At 38.3% G+C, this 22,547-nt stretch overlaps 1 protein-coding gene and 1 non-coding gene across 2 annotated transcripts in view; both read left to right on the top strand.

Moving 5' to 3' along the window:
* Dach2 (dachshund family transcription factor 2) overlaps positions 1-22,547 on the top strand; it is a 743,535-nt gene that overhangs the window by 205,757 nt on the left and 515,231 nt on the right. The window lies entirely within an intron of this gene.
* Positions 3,085-3,188, top strand: LOC129669876 (U6 spliceosomal RNA). Its single transcript, XR_008719099.1, has one exon. It is a non-coding gene; the product is annotated as a U6 spliceosomal RNA (small nuclear RNA).

Below are 22,547 nucleotides of genomic sequence, written 5' to 3'. Positions count from 1 at the left end.
TTCTCCCCTAATAGTGGACTTGGAAAGGGGCAGGGAGAAGATGAGGGAGGGAGGGTGGGATTGAGAGGCAAGGAGAGAGGGGGCTACAGCTGGGATACAAAGTAAATAACCTGTGATTAATATAAAAAATAAATTAAAAATGTGAATGTAAGATTTAAAGATCTTAGAAAGCTGTTGTATTAAAAATTAATATCTCAGCCAATAGATGCATGCTACTGATGTATTAATAATAATTCACAAATCATAATAGTAGATTATCTGATCTTACTATGTTCAGAATTTTTTAAAATAACATGTAAAGCTATAAATACAAATATAATATTGAATCATGAATATCAGCCTTATTTTAGATTTGGGAGAGTTTAAAAGTAGATATTAGCCATATAATATAGGATAAACATACTAAAATCCGTAGTCCCAAAGAAACTAAACAGCAAGGAGGACCTAAGAGAAAAGACTGAAACCACACTCAGAGGGCAAACAGGATAGACATCAGAAGTAGAAGACAAGGAACACAACAAGAGCCTTCCATAGGGGGCCTCTGAAAGGCTCTACCCATAAGGATATCAAAGGAGATTCTAAGACTCATAGCCAAACTTTGGGCAGAGTGCAGGGACCTATGTAAGAAGGGAGAGATAGAAATACCTGGAGGGTACAGGAGCTCCACAAGGAGACCAAAAGAGTGAATATACCTGGGGCCATGACTATGCATGGAGAAGACATAGAACTCTGATCAGAGGAAGCCCATGGCAGCTCAGTCTCCAGGTGGTTTCCCTAGTAAGGGGGGCAGTGACTGTCTCTGACATGAACTCAGTGGCAGGCTCTTTGATTATAATCCCCTGGGGAATGCAGCCTTGCCAGGCCACAGAAGCAGATGATGCAGCCAGCCCTGATGAAAACTGATAGACTAGGGTTAGAAGGGGAGGAGGTCCTCTCCTATCAGTGGACTAGGGAAGGGGCACAGAAGGACAAGAAGGAGGTGAGCTGGGACTAGGAGAAGATGAGAGAGTCTGCTACAGAAGGATACAAAGAGAATAAATGTAAATAAATAATGGCCTTTGAAACTTATTATAAAATATGACAACATATTATAAATATATAAACAAGATTATTCTAATTATTTGCTTTTCATTTAAATATTTTTATTTCCTTGACAATTTTTTTTACTTATATATGTTTAATTAAACAACATATTACTGTAATGAGAGTCAGCAAATAGATCTGAATTCTAATGTTGCTTTAAAAATTCATTAATTTTATGTATTCTGCACATTGTGCCTCTGTCAGATGTAGGGCTGGTGAACACCTCTTCCCAGGCTATAGGCTATCGTTTGTTTTGATGACAGTGAGCTTGGCTTTTCAGAAGTTTTTCAGTTTCATGAGTTCCCTTTTATTAATTGTTGATCTTAGAGCCTATGCTGTTGGTGTTCTGTTCAGGGAGTTGTCTCCTGTACCAATGAGTTCTAGGGTCTTCCCCACTTTTTCTTCTAACCGATTTAATGTGTCTGGTTTTATGTTGAGGTCTTTGATCCACTTGGACTTTAATTTTGTGCAGGATGATAAATATGAATCTATGTGCATTGTTCTATATGTAGACATCCAGTTAGCACATCACCATTTGTTGAAGACGCTATCTTGTTTCCATTGCATGGTTTTGGCTTCTTTGTAAAAAATCAAGTTTCTGTAGGTGTGGGCATTTATTTCTGGGTCTTGATTCTATTCCATTGATCCACCAATTGTTTGTATGGCAGTACCATGCCATTTTTATTTCTGTTGCTCTGTAGTACAGTTTGAGATCAGGGATGGAGATAACTCCAGATGATCTTGTATTGTACAGGATTCTTTTAGCTATTTGGGTTTTATTTTTCCCATATGAATTTGGAAAATGTTCTTGAAAGGTCTCTAAAAAATTATGTTGTGTCAGCCAATGGGTTCATGTCTGAGACAGATCCAACTTACCTTACTAGGGTACCCACTTGGAGACTGAGCTGCCATGGGCTACAACTGTGCAGGCATTATAGGTCCTCTTCATTCATGGTCCATGGTTGGAGTACCTGTCTCTGCAAAGACCCCTGGGACCAGATTTTTTGGTTTTGTTGGTCTCATTGTGGAGCTCCTCCTGTCCCCTTCAAGTTTTTCTTCTTCCCCCTTCTTTCATAAGATTCCCTGCACTCTGCCCAAAGTTTGGCTATGAGTCTCAGCATCTGCTTCGATACCCTGCTGGGTAGTATCTTTCAGAGTCCCTCTGTGGTAGGCTCCTGTGCTGTTCCCTGTTTTCTCCATCTTCTGATGTCCATCCCCTTTGCCTTTCTAAATGAGGATTGATCATCTTACCCAGGATTCTACTTCTTGATTAGGTTCTTTAGTTGTACAGATTTTAGTATGATTGTCCTATATAATATGTCTAATATCCACTTAAAAGTGAATATATACTCTGTGTGTCTTTCTGCTTTTGGGATACCTCAGTCAGGATAATCTTCTCTAGTTCCCACCACTTGCCTACAAATTTCATGATTTCCTTGTTTTTTTAAAACTGAGTAGTATCCCATTGTGTAAATATACCACAATTTCCGTATCCAGTCCTCAGTTGAGGGACATCTGGGTGGTTTTCAGATTCTGGCTATTATGAATAAATCTGCTAAGAACATGGTTGAGCAAATGTCTTTGTTGCATACTTGTGCATATTTTAGATATATGCGTAGGAGTGGTATAGCTGGCTCTTGAGGTAGCACTATGCCTAATTTTCTGAAGAAGTGCCAGATTGATTTCCAAAGTGGTAGTACAAGGTTACATTCCCACCAGTGATAGAGAGGATTTCCCTTTCTCCCCATCCTCTCCAGCATGCATTGTCTCCTGAGTTTTTGATCTTAGCCATTCTGATTAGTGTAAAGTGGAAACTCAATTTTTATTAACTTTGATAATTTTGAACAGTTCTGGTAACTCCTGCTTCTTCCACATCAGGGTTTCTCTGATGCTCTTTTCTCTTTTTTGTGGGGGAAGGTCAGGATTTCCTGTATGATTGCCCTGGCTGTCCTGTAACTTGTTTTGTAGACCTGGTTGGCCTTGAACTCATAGAACTCCATCGTGCTCCCTTTGGCAGCACATATACTAAAATTGGAACGATACAGAGATTAGCATGGCCCCTGTGCAAGGATGGCACACAAATTTGTGAAGCATTCCATATTTTTATGTAAATAATAATAAAAAAATAAAATTAAATAAAAAAAGAAATCTGTCTGTCTTTGTCTTTCAAGTGCTGGGATTAATGGCATGTACTATCACAACCAATTTTTCTCATATCTTTTGGGATTTTGTGCTTTAATAGAGGGAGTACTTAGAGATAAAAATGCATTTTTCATCACATTGTCTTACCATCCCTGAAGTTGACCTTGATCTCCTGGCTCAATGTTTGCCAGGTTTTCTCACTGCAAATTTCTTTCTTTCTTAAAGTAGAAGATGTTCCGTGTTTAGAATCACCTGTTGCTACAAAGTATGGTTTGGCAAATTTTCATCTTCTCAATCCTGATCAAGTACAGAAGCTGGCTAAGAAAGACATAAAACCACTGTGTCAGTTCCATTTACTTCATCATATCTAGTATCAAGATAAAATTTTTTAATTATTATTTTTTATTTTACTGTATTTACTTCACATCCCAAGGATGCCTCTCCCTCCTCTTCACCTAGTCCCCTCACTCCCTTTCTTTCCCCTTCCTTTCTCCCTTTTTACCCACTAAAGCAGAACACCCTTTCCCCTGTATCAACCCTCCCCAACAAATGAGATCACACTAGGCTTGAACATATCCTCATCCCCTGAGACCAGGCAAGCCCTGCCAGGAGGAAGTTATCCAAAAGTGGACAATAGAGTTTATATTAAAAATAACCCCATCTCCAATTGTCAGGCAACCCACATGAAGACCAAGCAGCCAATCAACCACATATATTAGGGGACCTAGTTCCAGACCATGCATGCTCCTTAGGTGATGTCTCAGTCTCTGAAAGACTCCATGGGTCTGGGTTAATTGTCTCTTTTGGTCTTCTTGTGGTAGTCTTGTTCCCTCCAGGTACTTCCATCTTTTCCCTCAATACATCCACTGGAACCCTGGAGCTCGGCCCCACGCTTGGTTGCAAGTCCCAGCATCAATGCCAAACTGCTGCTGTCTGGAGCCTCCCATAGGACAATCAAGTTAGGTTCCTGTCTGAAAGTATAGCAGAACATCATTGATAGTGTCAGTGGCTGGCTCTGTACCATGGGGTGGGTCCCAGGTTGGACGAATTATTGGTTAGACTTTCAATCAGTCTGTTTCCTTTTTAATCCCTGCACTTGTAGGCAGGGTTATTTTGTCTGTGGGTTGTTGTTCCCCTCATTCCACTATTTCTAAATGGCTAGGAGATGGTCACTTCAGTCTTCATGTCCTCGCCATTAAGAGTCTCAGCGAGAGTCGCATCCATGTCCTCCCAGGACCTATCCTGTCATAGGCCTCCAACTTGAAAAAGATGCCCCCTTACGTTTCTCTTCTTTTTTTGAAAAATTATTTATTAATTACACTTTATTCACTTTGTATCCCCCCCTGTAGTTCTCTCCCTCCTCCTCTCCCAGTCCCTCCTTTCCTCCTCCATTTTGCATACATGCCTCTCCCCAAGTCCACTGATAGGGGAGGTATTCTTTTCCTTCCTTCTGATCCTACTCTATTAGGTCTCATCAGAAGTGGCTGCATTGTCTTCCTCTGTAGCTTGGTAAGGATGCTCTGCAGTCAGAGAAAGGTGATTAAAGAGCAGACCAATCAGTTCATGTCAGAGATAGTCCCTGTTCCCGTTACTATGGAGCCCACTTGGACCCTAAACTGCTTTGGGCAACACCTGTGCAGGAGTACTAGGTTAAATCCATGAATGGTCCTTGGTTGGAGAATCAGTTTCAGGAAAGAGCCCTGTGCTCAGAATTTGTTCTGTTGCTATCCTTGTGGAGTTCCTGTCCTCTCCAGATCCTCTTATTTCCCACTTCTTTCATAAGATCCCTGCACTCTTCCCAAAGGTTGGCCATAAGTATCAACATCTGCTTTGATAGTCTGCAGGGAAGAGGCTTTCAGAGGCCCTCTGTGATAGGCTCCTGACTTGTTCCCTGTTTTCTCCTTCTGATGTCCATCCTCTTTGCCTTTCTGGATAGGGATTGAGCATTTTAGCAAGAGTCCTCCCTCTTGATTAGTTTCTATAGGGGTACAGATTTTAGTAGGTTTATCCTATATTATATGTCTATATGAGTGAGTATATACTATTTGTGTCTTTCTGATTCTGGAATAGCTCACTCAGGATGATCTTCTCCAGTTCCAACCATTTACCTGCAAATTTCATGATATCCTTGTTTTTTATTGCAGTGTAATATTGCATTGTGCAGATGTACCACAATTTCTGTATCCATTCCTCCTTTGAGGGGCATCTAGGTTGTTTCCAGCTTCTGGCAATTACAAATAAAGCTGCTACAAACATGGTTGAGCAAATGTGCTTATTGTGTACTTGAGCCTCTTTTGGATATATGCCAAAGAGTGGTATAGCTGGATCTTGAGGAAGCAGTATTCCTAGTTGTCTGAGGAAGCGCCAGATTGATTTCCAAAGTGGTTGTAAAAGTTTACATTCCCACCAGCAGTGGAGGAGGGTTCTCCTTTCTCCACAACCTCTCCAGCATGTGTTGTCACTTGAGGTTTTGATATTAGCCATTCTGATGGGTGTAAGGTGAAATCTTAGGGTGGTTTTGATTTAGATTTCCCTGATGACTAATGATACTTAACATTTCTTTAAGTGTTTCTCTGCCATTCAATATTCCTCTACTGAGAATTCTCTGTTTAGCTCTGTACACTATTTTTTTAATTGGATAACTTGATTTTTTGCTGTTTAACTTCTTGAGTTATTTATTTATACTGGATATTAGTCCTCTGTCAGATATAAGGTTGGTGAAGATCCTTTCCCAATCTGTAGGCAGTACTTTTGTTTTGAGGACAGTATCCTTTGCTTTACAGAAGCTTTTCAGTTTCATGAGGTCCCATTTATTAATTGTTGATCTTAGAGCCTGTGCTGTTGCTGTTCTGTTCAAGAAGTTGTCTCCTGTGCCAATGAGTTCAAAGCTCTTCCCCACTTTTTCTTATAAGCGGTTTAGTGTGTGTGGTTTTATGTTGAGGTCTTTGATCCACTTGGACTTTAGTTTTGAGCAGGGTGATAAGTATGGATCAATTTGCATTTTTCTACATGTAGATATCCAGTTAGACCAGCACCATTTGTTGAAGACGCTGTCTTTTTTCCAATGAATGGTTTTGGCATCTTTGTCAAAAATCAGGTGTCCATAAATGTGTGGATTTATTTCTAGGTCTTCCATTCAATTCCATTGATTCACCATTCTGTTTCTATGCCAGTACCATGCAGTTTTTAGTATTGTTGCAATATAATATAGCTTGAGTTCAGGGATTGAGATACCTCCAGAAGATCTTTTATCTCAGAAGATCTTTTATTTTGGAGGATTGTTTTAGCAATTCTGGTTTCTTCTTGTTCCATATGAAGTTGAGAATTTTTCTTTCAAGGTCTGTAAATAATTGTGTTGGTAATTTGATGGGAATTTCATTGAATTTGTAGATTGCTTTTGGTAAGATGGCCATTTGTTCTGTATTAATTGTGCCAAGCCATGAGCATGGGAGATCTTTCCATCTTCTGATATCTTCTAATTCTTTCTTTAGAGATTGGAAATTTTCTTTTTCATACAAGTCTTTGACTTGCTTGGTTAGGTTCACACCTGGGTACTTAATGTCTATTGTGGCTATTGTGAAGGGTGCTGTTTCCCTAATTTCTTTCTCAATCCTTTTGTCTTTTGTATACAGCAGGTTTTTTTTTTTTTTGAGTTAAAATTTTATCCAGCCACTTTGCTGAAGGTGTTAATCAGCTGTAGGAGTTCCCTGGTAGAATTTTTGAAGTCATTCAGATATATTATCATATCATCTGCCAATTGTGATACATTGACTTCTTCCTTTCCTATTTGTATCCCCTTGATCCCCTTTAATTGTCTTATTGCAGTAGCAAGGTCTTCAAGAACAAGGTCTTCAAGAAGAGATATGGAGAGAGTGGGCAGCTTTGCCTTGTCCCTGATTTCAGTGGGATTGATTTAAGTTTCTCTCCATTGAGTTTGATATTAGCTATAGGCTTGCTGTATATTGCCTTTACTATGTTCAGGTATGTGCCTTGTATCCCTGATCTCTCCAAGGCTTTAAACATGAATGGATGTTGGATTTTGTCAAACGTTTTTGCAGCAGCTAAGGAGATGATCTTGTGTTTTTTCTCCTTCAGTTTTTTTATGTGTTGGATCACACTGATGGATTTCTGTACATTGAACCACCCCTGCATTCCTGGAATGAAGCCTACTTGCTTGTAGTCGATGATATCTTTGATGTGTTCTTGGATTTGGTTTGCAGGTATTTCATTGAGTATTTTTGCATTGATTTTCATAGGGAGATTGGCCTGAAATTCTCTTTTTTTTGTTGGGTGTTTGTGACGTTTACGTGCCAAGGTGAATGTGGCTTCATAGAATGACTTTGGAAGTGTTCCTTCTGTTTCTATTTTGTGTAATAATTTGAAGAGTATTGGTGTTAGCTCTTCTTTGAACGTCTGGTAGAATTTTGTGCTGAAACCATCTGGTCCTTTTTTTTTTTTTTTTTTGCATCATGGGAGACTTTTGATGACAGCTTCTATTTCCTTAGGGGATATAGGACTATTTAATTGATATACCTAGTCTGGATTCAGCTTTGGCATGTGGAATCACTCAAGAAAATTGTCCATTTCATTTAGATTTTCAAATTTTGTGGCATATAACTTTTTGAAAAAAGACCTATTTATTGTTTGGATTTTTTAGTGTCTGTGTTTGTGTCCCCCTTTTCATTTCTGATTTTGTTGACTTGGATAGTGTCTCACTGCCTTTTAGTTAGTTTGGCTAAGGGTTTGTCTATCTTGTTTATTTTCTCAAAGAACCAGCTCTTGGATTCATTGATTCTTTGAATTGTTTCATTTGTTTCTAATTGATTGATTTCAGCCCTGAGTTTGATTATTTCCAGCTATTTACTCCTCTTTTGTGTGTTTGCTTTTTTTTTTTCCCCTAGGGATTTCAGGTCAGCTATTAAGTTGCTTTAATGAGATGTTTCAAATTTCTTCTTGAAGGCACTTAGTGCTATGAACTTTCTTCTTAGCATTGCTTTTATCGTGTCCCATGAGTTTGGGTATGTTGTGCCTTCATTTTCATTGAATTCTAGGAAAACTTTAATTTCTTTCTTTATTTTTTTTCTCTGACACAGCTGTCATTAAGTAGCAAGCTGTTCAGTTTCTTGTGTGTGTAGGCCTTTTGTTATTTCTGTCATTGAGGTCCAGCTTTAGTCCATGGTGATCACATAGGATACAGGGGATTATTTCAATCTTCTTGTATCTGTTGAGGCTTGCTTTGTGACAAACTGTATGGTCTATTTTGTAGAAAGTTCTATGAGGTGCTGAGAAGAAGGTAAACTCTTTTTTGTTTGGGTGAAAGGTTCTGTAGATGTCCGTGAGGTCCATTTGATTCATGACCTCTGTCAGAGTTATTGTTTCTTTGTTTAATTTCTGTTTTGTTGACCTGTCCTTTGTTAAGAGTGGGGTGTTGAAGTCTCCCACTATTAATGTGTGGGGGTCTATGTGTGGTTTAAGTTTTATTAATGTTTCTTTTACAAATGTGGGTGCCCTTGCATTTGGGGCATAAATGCTCAGGATTATGATATCTTCCTGGTGGACTTTTCCCTTGATGAGTATGAAGTGTCCTTCTCTATCTCTTTTGATTAATTTTGGTTGAAAATCTATTTTGTTAAATATTAGAATGGCTACTCCCGCTTGCTTCTTGGGTCCATTTGCTTGGAAAACATTCTCCCAGCCCTTTACTCTTAGGTAATATCTATCTTTGTGATTTTGGTGTGTTTCTTGTATGCAACAAATAGTTGGGTCTTGTTTATGCATCCATTTTGTTAGTCTGTGTCTTTTTATTGGAGAATGGAGTCCATTGATGTTGATGGAAAATAATGACCAGTGGCTGTTAGATCCTTTGATATTGATGTTGGCTGTGGTAGTGTGTTTGTGTGTTTGGCTACTTTTTGTTTTGCTGTAGTGAGGTTATTTATTTCCTGTGTTTCCTTGAAAGTAGTTAGTTTTCTTGGGTTGTATTTTTTCCTTCTAATATCTTCTGTAATGCTGGATTTGTGTGTAGGTATTGTTGAAATTTTTTTTTTCTTATTGAATATTTTGTTTTCTCCATCTATGAGGACTTAGAGTTTTGCTGGGTATAGTAGCTTAGGCTGACATCTGTGTTCTGTTAGGGTATGAATGATATCCATCCAGACCCTTCTGGCTTTCATAGTTTCTGTTGAGAAGTCAGGTGTGATTTAATGGGCTTGCCATTATATGTTACTTGGCCTTTTTCCCTTGCAGCTTTTAGTATTTTTTTCTTTGTTCTGTATACTTACTGTTTTGATTATTATGTGGCTGGAGGATTTTCTTTTCTGGTCTAATTTGTTGGGTGTTCTGTAGGCCTCTTGTATTCTTATAAGTCTGTCTTTTAAGTTGGGGAAATTTTCTTCTATGATTTTGTTGAAAATATTTTCAAGACCTTGGAGGAGGGAATCTTCTTTTTCCTCTATTATTATTATTCTTAGGTTATGTTTTTTTTATGTTGTCTTGGATTTCTTAGATGGTTTGTGTCAGGAACGTTTTAGATTCATTATTTTCTTTGACAGATACATCAATTTCTTCCATTGCATCTTCCACACCTGAGATTCTTTCTTTCATCTCTTGTATTCTGTTGGTGATGCTTACCTCTGTAGTTCCTGTTTTCTTTCCTAGGTTCTCCCTCTCCATGATTTCTCCGTTTGTGTTTTCTTTAATTTTTCCAATTCTATCTTCAGATCTTGAACTGTTTTGTTGATTTCCTTCACCTGTTTGACTGTATTTTCCTTCAATTCCTTCAGCTGTTTGTTTGAACATTCCTCTCTTTCTTTTATTTCCTTCAGTGATTTAATTATTTCCTCTCTGAAAGACACAAACTGTTTGGCGGCATCTTCCTGTATTTCTTTATAGATCGCCATAATCTGTTTTACTCTATCTTCCCCTAAATCTTTACGCATTTCATTTTCTTTCTCCATTAACCTCTTCATAAGCATAGATGTAAGATCATCTTCTTAAATTTCACTTATGTTATGGTGTGCAGGGCTAATTGCCCCTGGATAACTGGGTTCTGGGGATGCCATATTTCTTTGCCTTTTGTTGGTTGTGCTTTTTCGCTGTCCTCTACCCATCTCGTTGTCTCAGGTGTTGTCTCTTAATTCCTGGTGCCTGCTGGGTCCTGGGGTGGGGAGAATCCACTTGGCGTGATTCTGAAGGAGATCTCCTCAGCTTTTTGGGTATGGTCAACTGAATGGTGGTACTTCTCAGGAACTGTCACAGTTCCCTTCAGGCATATGGAACTATGTGGTAACTGTCGTGTTCATGTTCAGGAAGGCTCTCCTCTCATCAGGTGAGGTCCTGGTGATGGCTGCCCTGCTGCTGGATTTCTTGCTCTGATTTTAGTGAGCTGCAGCTATTGTTCTTAATGTGTAAATTGTTGGATGCAACACTCTTAAAGAACCAGGGAGTCCCACAGTTTTGTCAGTTTAGTTAGGGATAACTGGTCAAACCTTGGAGCAGTATCTGAGGGCTGCTCTAATGGTGTTCTGGCTTTTGTAGGTCTGATATGCAGCTGTGTGCCCCTAGCTGTACTCAATAATGACAGGTGAGCACAGCGCTCATGTCTGCAGTAGAACACTAGAGCCTAGAGCCTGCGTGAATCCAGAAAGTCTTCTGGAGCTGGGTGTCCTGACTGTTGGACCTGATGACCCCCCGACTGTGGAATTTCCTCCTGACATGGACACTGAGACTATGATTTGGGGACCACAGTTCTGTCTGGGATGGCAAGTAGAGCCTGCAGGCACAGATGCACATGGCTCTGCATTGCTTGCAATTGGGCTCTGGGTGTCTGCTGAAACTGGGTAATTTTTCCAGAATTGTTTTCTGGGTGGTGGTATCGGCTAAGTGCTCTGAGATCAGACCTGCTGTTCCCCTCCCTGTGGGTTTTCACCGGACAGAGGAACTCAGTCTCTGGTGTCCTGAGGCCCACAGTTCTATCTAAGGCAGCAAGTCAGGCGTGCAGGCAGGACTCTGTGCTGGCACCTGGGTCCCAGGCTCTGAGCTGGCTGCTGGGCACCCTCAGAACTCCAGGTCTTTTCCAGGGATTGTATGGGTGACCTAAAGTCGGTCCCAATCATTTCCTGCACAGTGGAGTTATCTCTTGACTGGAAATCTCAGTCTCTGATGTTGTGGAACTCACAGTTTAGTCTGGGACAGGGATCAGAGCATGCTGGCATGTGGCTCTGGGATGGTGACCAAGTACGTGGTGGAACAGGGACCTCTTCTGAGGTTTAGCTGGGTGAGTTGAAGCTGATTGAATCTCCCACTGTGGGGTATCCTCTCACCTGGGAAACAAAATTGCTTGTGTTTTAGAGCCAAGAGTTCTGACTGCTGGTCACTGTGCTGATCCTCCTGTGCTGCTGGTCAGAAAGTGTGTTACCCGAGCGCTGCCATCTTAGATTTCCCCCCAAGATGAACTTTTAAAGCCACACACAGTATCATTCATAGATTTAAAATGCATGACAACACATATCTTGTTGGCAACTTGCTCACTTAAACTCATCCCAATAAACTGCAGTATTATCTATTCATGAGCCATCATAGATTTGTTGTTTTTTGCTTTTTGGAGAGGATAATGAAGGTCAAATAAAATTGGAGAATAGAGAATTTGTATAAAAATAAATACACGTTTCTACTGAAACTTTTCTGTAAGTCCATATATTTGCTTTACAAATTTTAGAAAATATTTATTTATTTATATGATTGCTCTGTCTTCATGTACACCTGAAAGTTTGTAGAGGACTTCAGATAACATTAGAGATAGTTTGAGGCACCATGTGGTTGCTTGGAATTGAACTCAGGACCTCTGGAAGGGCTAATGGTGTTCTTAATCTCTGATCTATCTCTCCAGCTGTCTTGTTTTACCAATTTTTAGGAGACAATTTTATTATAGGCTTTTAAATAAATTAAAAAATGCGGGAATCTAATATTCAAAGGACATTTTAAATTAATTAATTGATTAATAATTTTTTTATTTTTAATTATTATTTATTACAATGTATTCACTTTGTATCTGGGCTGTGGCCACCTCCATTTTCTCCCAGTCCCACCCTTCCTCCATCTTCTCCTTCTGTGCCCCTCCTATAGTCCACTAATAGGGGAGGACCTCTTCCCTTTCTATGTGACCCTAACCTATCAGGTCTCATCAGGACTGGCTGCATTGTCTTCCTCTGTGGCCTGGCAAAGCTGCACTTCTCAGGAGGAGGTGATCTGAGAGCCTGCCACTGAGTTATTGCCTGAGACAGCCCCTGCTCCTTTACTAAGGAACCCACTTGGAGACTGAGTCTGTGGACTACATCTGAGAGGGGTTTTTGGAGACTGAGTCTATGGGCTACATCTGAGAGGGGTTTTATTATTATAAATACTTTTTACATTTGCAATTGTCATGAATGTGTAGTTTGTACTCATGTGTTCAATCCTTTACTATACCATTAACTGTCCCTAGGACCACAGACAGGATACTTGATAACCACAAGTCTCTACTCCATAAAAGAGACCTAATATTAGCACTTTGGGGGGTTCTTATGAAGAGGCAAACAAACGAAAGAGAAAGTTTGTAAAAATCCTTTGAAAAAGTTCAGTAATTGTTGCATAGACACCTAGAATCTGGTAACCACATCTTTATTTTGCTAGTCAGTCCATTTCAATAATTTAGTATATTTTGGGGTTTTAATATTCAATAAATATCTATTGATATATTGAATACTTATTTCAATTTCTACCTAAGTATCATACAGTACCTTATTATAATTTATAAGGTGTTTTTGAAATCATATATCCACTTGTCAAAAGGTAGGAGGAAGAATGCCTCCAAATTGGCTGTATTTATATGCAAATAGTACAGTGACTTCTTAATTCTAGTTTTTGATTGCTAGGCTTGTGCTCCTACTCAATGGCAGACTGCCTTCTGATTAGTTTTCAATTACTTTAAGATGATCAGATTTCCCTTTGAAATAAGGGCACTGGAGCTTTTACCTCGATACTGAAGTGATGTAAAATTTCTGCTGCAGAATCCTGAGCTAGTGCTAGAGGAAGAGGAGCACCTGTGAGCAGAAGTTGTCAAAGGTCCCTCAGAGCCCTGGTGTGTTGAAGCTACAGCTGCTAGGCTGAGAAGTGGTTGGATGAGCTTTGTCACTCCTTCTTCTGCAACCATGGTTGATCCATTAAAGTATCTCTACTTTCTTTTGATGTATAATTTGCATTGATTTACAGTAGCTAAGAGAAAGATCCCTTTTGTGCTACTGAATACTAACTGAATCTGTAAGAAAAGTGGTTTGGCAGACCCTGTTAAACAAAATATATTTTTATATATTTTATATATTTTTATTAATTACAGTTTATTTACTTTGTATCCCACCTGTAGCTCCCTCTCTCTTCCCCTCCCAATCCTACCTGTTCTTCCCCCTACTTCTCCCATGCCCCTCCCACAGTCCACTAATAAGGGAGGTCTTCATCTTCTTCCATCTGATCTTAGCCTATCAGGTCTCATCAGGACTAGCTGCATTGTCTTCTTCTGCTGCCTGGTAAAGCCACACCCCCTTCCAAAGGGAGAGGTGATCAAAGTTTATGTCTCTGACATAAACTAATTGGCCTGTCCTGTTCCTGTTACTAGGGTCTCCACTTGGACACTGAAGTGTCATGGGCTACATCTGTGCAGGTGTTCTAGGTTATCTCCATGAATGGTCCTTGGTTGGAGTATCGGTCTCAGAAAACTCCCCTGTGTCCAGATTTTTTGGTTCTGTTGCTCTCCCTGTTGAGCTCCTATTTTTAAGTGTAGATTAGCATGAACTCACATCTCCCATTTTGTCTACATCTCTACTCAATAATAGATTAAGCAAGTATTCCCAGAAGGAAATGGTATTAGGTTGAAGCTATTCTGGAGAATGTTTATTATATTTGAATTTGATATGTTTCCAGCCCTCTTAGAAATGCTTGGTGAATATCTGAAGTCTATGAGGAACCCTTCCAGTTATGAACATTGCAAAAAAACATTAAGCCAGTTCTAGGGTTTGGAGTTTTGTGACAGTGAGCAAGATCAGTTTCAGGGACTTTTTCTTTTTTCTTTCTTTTTTAATTACATTTTATTTTTATATTAATTACAGTTTATTCACTTTGGAACCATGCTGTAGTCCCTTCCCTTATTCCCTCCCAATCCCACCTTATCTCCTCCCATTCCCCTCTCCAAATCCACTGATAGGGGAGGTCTTCCTCCCCTTCCATCTGACCCTAGCTTATCAGCTTTCATCAGGACTGGCTGAGTTGTCCTCCTCTGTGGCCTGACAAGGCTGCTATCCCCTCAGAGGAAAGTGATCAAAGAGCCAGCCACTGAGTTCATGTCAGAGACAGTCCCTATTCCCCTTACTAGGAAACCCATTTGGAGACTGAGCTGCCAAGGGCTACATCTGTGCAGGGGTATTAGATCATATCCATGCATGGCCCTTAGTTGGAGTATCAGTCTCAGAAAATACCCCTGGGCCCAGACCTTTTGGTTCTGCTGCTCTCCTTGTTGAGCTCCAGTCCCCTCCAGGTCTTACTATCTCCCCTTTCTTTCATGTGATTCCCTGCACTCTGCCGAAGGTTTGGTTATGAGTGTTAGCATCTGCTTTGCTACACTGCTGCATAGAGTCTTTCAGAGGCCCTCTGTGGTAGGCTCCTGTCCTGTTTACTGTTTTCTCCTTCTTCCAATGTCCATCAGTTTGTCTTTCTGAGTGAGGACTGATCACCTTACCCCGTGTCCTCCTTCTGTCTTAGGTTCTTTAGGTGCACAGATTTTGGCATGTTTATCCTATATTATGTCTAATATCCACTTATACGTGAGTATATACTGTATGTCTTTCTGCTTCTGGGATATAATCTGGAGTTTTCTCAGACAACTAGGAATAGCCCTTCCTCAAGATCCAGCTATACCACTCTTAGGCACATATCCAAAATATGCTCAAGTACACAAGGACATTTGCTCAACCATGTTCATCAAAGCTTTATTCTTAATAGCCAGAACCTGGAATCAACCCTGATGCCCCTCTTTTGAGGAATGGATACAGAAATTGTGGTACTTTTACACAATGGAATACTACTCAGCAATTAAAAACAAGGAAATCATGAAATTTGCAAACAAATTGTAGGATCTAGAAAAGATCAGGGTCTTTTCTTAAGATGTAAATAATGATGCATAAGTTTGTCTATGTGCTGATTCTCGAACTCTAAAAATCAGATAGAATGTTTGAGTTAAACAAAAGATTGTGTGAAATAATTATGGGCAGATATTTCCAAAAGTAGTTGGTCAGAAATTTTCTAATAGTAGTTCAAACATTTTTTATAGTGCTGCTTTTATTTACATTATGAAACAGTAAGAAATTCTCTTACCCTTTTCTTATGTTGTTCAAAATGAAGTATGAAATTTAATAATTGTGAAATATATGTAGTGGGTGGAGAAGAAAAGAAGGATTATTATTACTAGATTTTGTGTTCTATGACTGACGGCCTGGTAGGTTTATTATTTTATTCCTTGAAACAACTACTTTCTCTCAAATCCTGACCGCCCACTTAGAATTAACAATTTGTGATTTTACTGTATTACTTATTTCAGCTTTTGTTCAAATATGTAGAATTGTTATCCTATTGAAATAAATAGATGCTCTGATAAGACTTGCATGTATTTTTGGGGAAATGAATCTAATTTTCTGTGTAGAATATAGTCAATTTTTCAAAAAAAATGAGCAATTACTATGAGCTTTAAACAAACCTTTCAACTCTATTCTGTAAATTACATTTAAGACTTTTTCCTTGTGTAAATCTACTGAGTTTACCAAACATTTACCAGTAAATTCCAGCATTGTAAAAAAAAATAGTGAGATTATGTTGAAAATGTAAAAAATAAAATTATTACCAAACTACAAATTTTAGAGAATATTTTAAGTGATAAATTAAGCATGAATAGCTTTGATCTGCAAACTGAACATGTTAGCAAATGGCTTGCATTTGTAATTAGTATTTATAGCCACAGGAGAGTGCCTCCATTAAAAAGAGTGACAGAAAATTGATCAGTTTAGGTTGCCATAGCAACCAAAAATAGTTCCATTGCTTGTGTTGGGCTTAATCTATCACATTATATATCTATACTTAGAAATAATTTATTAACTGCAAAAATGAGCTATACAATAATGCAAAAGAGGTTAAGGCTACTGAAATTAAAAACTAACAAATTCCAGATTAACACTTCACTACTTGATAGCAAGCTTAAGTGTTCTATGGTTGTCATGACATTTCTTTTACAGAGAAAATGATGTCTTCCAAAAATGTCTTAAAACTAAATAAAAATATAAATCTCTTTATGATAGTATATGACTCTCATGTTAATAATGGAACAATAATTAATGATTTATCAGATAATACTATAGCAACATTTTTTTTTTTTATCATTGGCACTCCTTGGCTACTTTCTTTCTTTTTTTTTTTAATCAGTTGCCTGTGAGTGCCTCTGAAAATTTTCCACCATAATATACAAGAATATCTAGTCAGATCTGAATCCATTAGATCTACTTTAAAACAGTATGAAGATATTGACAATCTCAGAATCAACAAAGTAAAAGCTGACAGTGTCTTATTAAGAAAAACTACAGGAAGTAAACATGTTCAGTAGCTGAAAATGGAGAGACTTGATTGTGTTACTTAACCTTTCAATCAATTCTTTACTGTCCTTCTAAATTTGGAGTATAAACTGTTAATCCTTTAAGAGACATGACCTTTAGGAGACATGACTATGTGAAGTTTTTAATTTTATTCACAATTGTAATTGAAGAATATATAGTTTATCCGTGACCATAATGACATACTTCAGTTAATTTGAAAATATAAGCTAATTCTGATTTTGAATATTTTCCTTCATGGTAGAGAAATGACATTAAACTATGATTTCCTAGGAAAACACACTATTTTATTATTTATTTCCTTCAGTGAAGATTATAATATTCAGTTTATACATATGTATATGTGTATATATCTTTCTCCATGTTACTATACTAGATACTGTTTCTAAAATCAGCCTTGTATTAATTTTTATCCTTTCAACAGTAGATTTGTATAGAAAAGTTGTTTAGTTGAAGGATACAAACGTTGTACATTAAAGTAAATAATGTTCCAATTTTAATTTCATCATGCTGACAGCAGTTCTTGGCCCAATGTTTTACATGGTAATACAGAAATCTTATAAGATATAGAAAAAAATATTTTTGTTTCCCACGAGTTTATGATTAATTGGCAGAGTTACCCACTATAAAAATGAATCAACCCAAAAAAAATTAAGAAAGTCCCATATTTTATTATTGAGAATATAAGCATGTAATGCTGTTTCTTGTAAGGGGATAATTATTAAAATTTAGTTTTTAGAGGATAATGAGTAAGGAGGTAGAACTTTGGAATCATGGACTTAAGTGAACTAGTGAACTTATAATTGATAGAAAAAATGCTTTTCTAGGCTTTCATGTGAATAGAGAGTTGTAAATATTTATGACAGCTGATTAAGGAACAGTCTAGTATACACTGAAGTGATAATTATGTGGAACATTAAAGACATTTAGAATTACATAATAAGTTCATTTGCTTCCCTGCCTCTGTTCTTGACTAACCTTGAGTATTAATCACCCTTCAGATTGCTATACATGGTTAACCTTCATGTTCTTAGAATAAAGTTCAATTTTTTGTTTGTTTGTTTTTCTTTGGTTTTTCAAGACAGGGTTATCTGTGTTGCCTTGGCTGTCCTGGAGCTCAGCTCTGTAGACTAGGATGACCTCAAACTCAAAGAGATCCCTCTGCCTCAGTCTACCCAGTGCTGGGATTAAGGGTATGCACCTCCACCACCAGGAAGTTCAAATATTTTAACAAAATTTTCAGATCCTATTTAAGTGGTTCTTATTTGGGAATGATTTTGTTTTCAGTGTCTAGGGTTGGAGATGTTACTCACATCTAGTAAGTGGCAGCCAAGATTGATACAGAACATACAGTATTCTATGAACACTGCATCCTCAACTCTAAACAATGAATTAACAACATAAGGTGCAGCAGTGATAATACTGAGAAATGTAATGTAATATTCTGTACCATTATAGTCATCCATGTTGTCATAAGCACCCCAAGACACCTCCATCTTACCGTCAATTCTGTTATTTTGTACCTGTAAAATTTCATTTTCCACCTTCTGGTCAGGATTTAATAAGTGTATCTTTATTTGGGACATACTTCTGTTCTCAGGATCCCTTACTCTTCATACTCTTCATCACACACCATCTAATGATCATATTTCTTCCCTTTTTCCATTTCTTTAAAAAGTTGTTTGAGAACCAGTAAGTCTTTCTTAAAGAAATGCACAGGTTGGTGGAGTATGAAAGTATCTTTTATTTGACAGATGTATTTGTCATCTTTTTTCAATCATTCTCTGTGAAACTCTCCCAGTAAAATTGTCTCTGAATTCCATGAACTGCACTGCCATGATCTCAACTACACTGCACTCCCTCTCAGTTCACTGGCTCAACAGAACTGACTGAACTCAGAGATCTGCAAGCCTCTTTCTTCTAAGTGCTGGGATTAAAGGGGTGTACCACCATGACTGGATCAAGCATTCCTTTACCAGAAACTTGTGCTAAACTAGGGAGGCCTTGAACTCAGAGATCTGCTTATCTCTTCTCCTATAATTAAAGGTGTGCCTGTATTATGTATATGTACATGGATATGCATATCTATATATGTATATACACCTCTAGAAGGTCTTTGGATGTGATCTCTTGCTGAAAGAACCACATTAAGAATTAAAATTCCTCTATAGAGGAGGGATCACATCCTATGATAAACCAAAAAAAATTAATTTTATTTATTTATTTATTACAATTTATTCATTTGGTATCCCAACTGTGCCCCCAGTTATCTCCTCAGAGTTCCACCTACTCTCCCTCATCTCCACTTATGCCCCTCCCTGAGTTCACTGAGAGTGGAGGATCTCCTCCCTTTCTATCTGACCCTAACCTATAAGGTGTCATCAGGGTGAGCTGTATCATCTTCCTTTGTGGCCTGGCAAGGCTGCACCACACAGGGAGAGATGATCAGTGAGCCTGCCACTGAGTTCATGTCAGAGACAGCCCCTGTACTCCTTACTAGGGAACAACCATAGCGACTGAGCTGCCTATGGGCTATGTCTGAGCACAGGGTCTAGGTCATCTCAGAGCATGGTACCTGATTAATACATCAGTCCCTGCAGGAGATTCTGGGCCCAGATTTTTTGGCTTAGTTGGTCTCCTGGTGGAACTCCTGTCCCCTCTAGGTCTTTCTATCTCCCCCTTCTTCCATAAGGTTACCTAACTGCACAAAGTTTGGCTATGAGTATCAGCATCTGCTATGATACCCTGCTGGGTAGAGTCTTTCAGAGGCCCTCTGTGGTAGGCTCCTGTCCTGTTCCCTGTCTTCTATTTCTGATGTGTATCCGGTTTGCCTTTCTGAACAAGGTTTCAACCTATTCTCTAGGCCCTTCTTGTTGTTTAGTTTCTTTAGGACTATAGATTTTAGTATGTTTATCTCATATTATATGGCTAATATCTACTTCTAAGTTAGTTAAACCATAAGTGTCTTTCTGCTTCTGGGTTACCACACTCAGAATGATCTTTTCTAGATCACACCATTTGCTTGCAAATGAATTCCTTGTTTTTAATTGCTTAGTAGTATTCTGTTTTGTAAATGTACCACAATTTCTGAATCCATTCCTCAATTGAGGGACATCTATGTTGTTTCCAGATTTTGGCTAGTAAGCTACTACCAACATGGTTGAGCAAATGTCCTTGTTGTATGGTTGAACATCTTATGGATATATGAGCAGGAGTGATATATCTGGATTTTTTAATTGATTTTTATTAATTACAGTTTATTCATTTTGTATCCCAGCTGTAGCCCCCTTCCTCATCCCTTTCAAATGCTGCCCATCCTCCCACTTCTCCTCCTATGCTCCTAATCCAGTCCAGTAATAGGGGCATTTCTTCTCCCTTTCCATCTGATCCCAGCCTATCAGGTTTCATAAGGACTGGCTGCACTGTCTTCCTTTGTGGCCTGGTAAGACTGCTCCCCTCTCAGAGGGATGTGGTCAAAGAGACAGCCATAGAATTAATGTCAGAGACGGTCCGTTTCCTATTACTAGGAAACCCACTTGGAGACTGAGCTGCTATGGGCTACATCTGTGCAGGGGGTCTAGGTAATCTCTGTGCAAAGATCTTGTTTGGAATATGAGTCTCAGAAAAAAAACCCTGGAGCCAGAATTTTAGCTTCCGTTGCTCTCCTTATGGATCTCCTGTCTCCTCCAGGTCTTTCTTCTACCACTTCTTTCACAAGATTCCTTGCACTCTGCCCAAAGTTTGGCTATGAGTCTCAGCATCTGCCTTGATACCCTTGGAGGTAGAGTCTTTCAGAGGTCCTCTGCGGTAGGCGCATGTCCTGTTCCCTGTTTTCTCCCTCTTCTGATGTCCATCCTATTTGCCTTTCTGAGTGAGGATTGATCATCTCACCCAGGGTCTTCTATTTAGCTTAGCTTTGTTAGGTGTTAAGATTTTAGTATGTATATCCTATATTATATGTTTAATAGCCACTTATAAGTGAGTATATTCCATGTGTGTGTTTCAGCTTCTGGGCTACCTCACTAAGGACGATCTTTTCCATATCCCACCATTTGCCTGCAAATTTCATGATTTCCTTGTTTTTAATGGCTCAGTAGTATTCCATTGTGTAAATATACCATAATTTCTGTATCCATTCCCCAGTTGAGAATACAAAAACTGGGTTGTTTCCAGATTCTGGCTATTAAGAATAAAGCTGTTGTGAACCTGGTTGAACATATGTCCTTGTTGTGTACTTGAGCATATTTTGGACATATGCCTAGGAGTTGTATAGCTGGATCTAACACTATTCCTAATTTCTTGAGAAAATGCCAAATTGATTTCAAAGGAGTTGTCCAAGTTTACATTTCTTCACATCCTCTCCAGCATTTGTTGTCACTTGAGTTTTCTGATGAGTGTAAGGTAAAATCTCAAGGTCGTTTTGATTTGCATTTCCCTCATGACTCAGGATGTTAAGCATTTCTTTAAGTGTTTCTCTGCTGTTTGATATTCCTCTACAGTGAATTCTCTGTTTAGGTCTATACTCCATTTTTAATTAGATTACTTGATTTTTTGCTTTTTAACTTCTTTATATATTCTGGATATTAAACCTCTGACAGATACAGGGTTGGTGAAGATCCTTTCCTGGTTTCTATTCTGTCATTTTGTTCTGATGGGAGTGTTCTTTGCTTTACAGAAGCTTTTCAGTTTCATGAGGTCCCATTTATTGATTGTTGATCTTAGAGCCTGTGCTGTTGGTGTTCTGTTTCCTGTGCCAATGAGTTCAAGCCTCTTCCCCACTTTTTCTTCTAATAGATTTAGTGTGTCTGGTTTTATGTTGAAGTCTTTGATCCAACTGGACTTTAGTTTTGTGCAGTGTGATAAGTATGGATCTATTTGCATTTCTTCTACATATAGAATCCAGTTAGATCATCACCATTTGTTGAAGATGCTATATTTTTTCCAGTGTATGTAGAAAGACCTGGAACAGTCAGGAGCTCCACAAGGAGAACAACAGAACCAATATATATAAATATATATAAATATATAAATATATATGTATATATATATATATATTTATTTATTTATATAGGACTGATATTCCAACCAAGGACCATGCATGGAGATAAGCTAAAACTCCTGCACTAATGATTCTTTGAATTTCCTCATTGTCTGTTGTTATGTCCCCATTTTCATTTTTGATGTTGTCGATTTGGATAGTGTCCCTCTGTCTTTTAGTTAATTTGGGTAAGGTTTTGTCTATATTGTTGATTTTCTCAAAGAGCCATCTCTTAGTCTCATTGACTCTATGAATTTTGTTCTTTGTTTCTAATTTATTGATTTCTGTTGTGAATTTAATTATTTCCAGCCATCCACTCCTCTTGGGTGTGTCTGCTTATTTATTTTTTTAGGTCTTTTATGTATACCTTTAAGTTGTTTGTATGAACTGTCTCAAACTTCTTTCTGGAGGCCCTTGGTGCTATGAACTTTCCTCTTAGCACTGCTTTTCTGACACCTGCCCAGGACCTTTTGGCTTTTATAGTTCTATTGAGAAGTCTGGTGTGATTCTGATAGTTCTACCTTTATAGTTACTTGGCTTTTTTTTCTTGCTACTTTTAATATTTATCTTTGTTCTGTAGATTTAGTGTTTTGACTATTATG

The sequence above is a fragment of the Psammomys obesus genome, unplaced genomic scaffold, assembly GCF_907164565.1.
Source record: "Psammomys obesus unplaced genomic scaffold, mPsaObe1.curated_primary_1811, whole genome shotgun sequence".
NCBI classification, from domain to species: Eukaryota; Metazoa; Chordata; class Mammalia; order Rodentia; family Muridae; genus Psammomys; species Psammomys obesus.
This window is presented reverse-complemented; position numbering and strand designations above follow the sequence as displayed.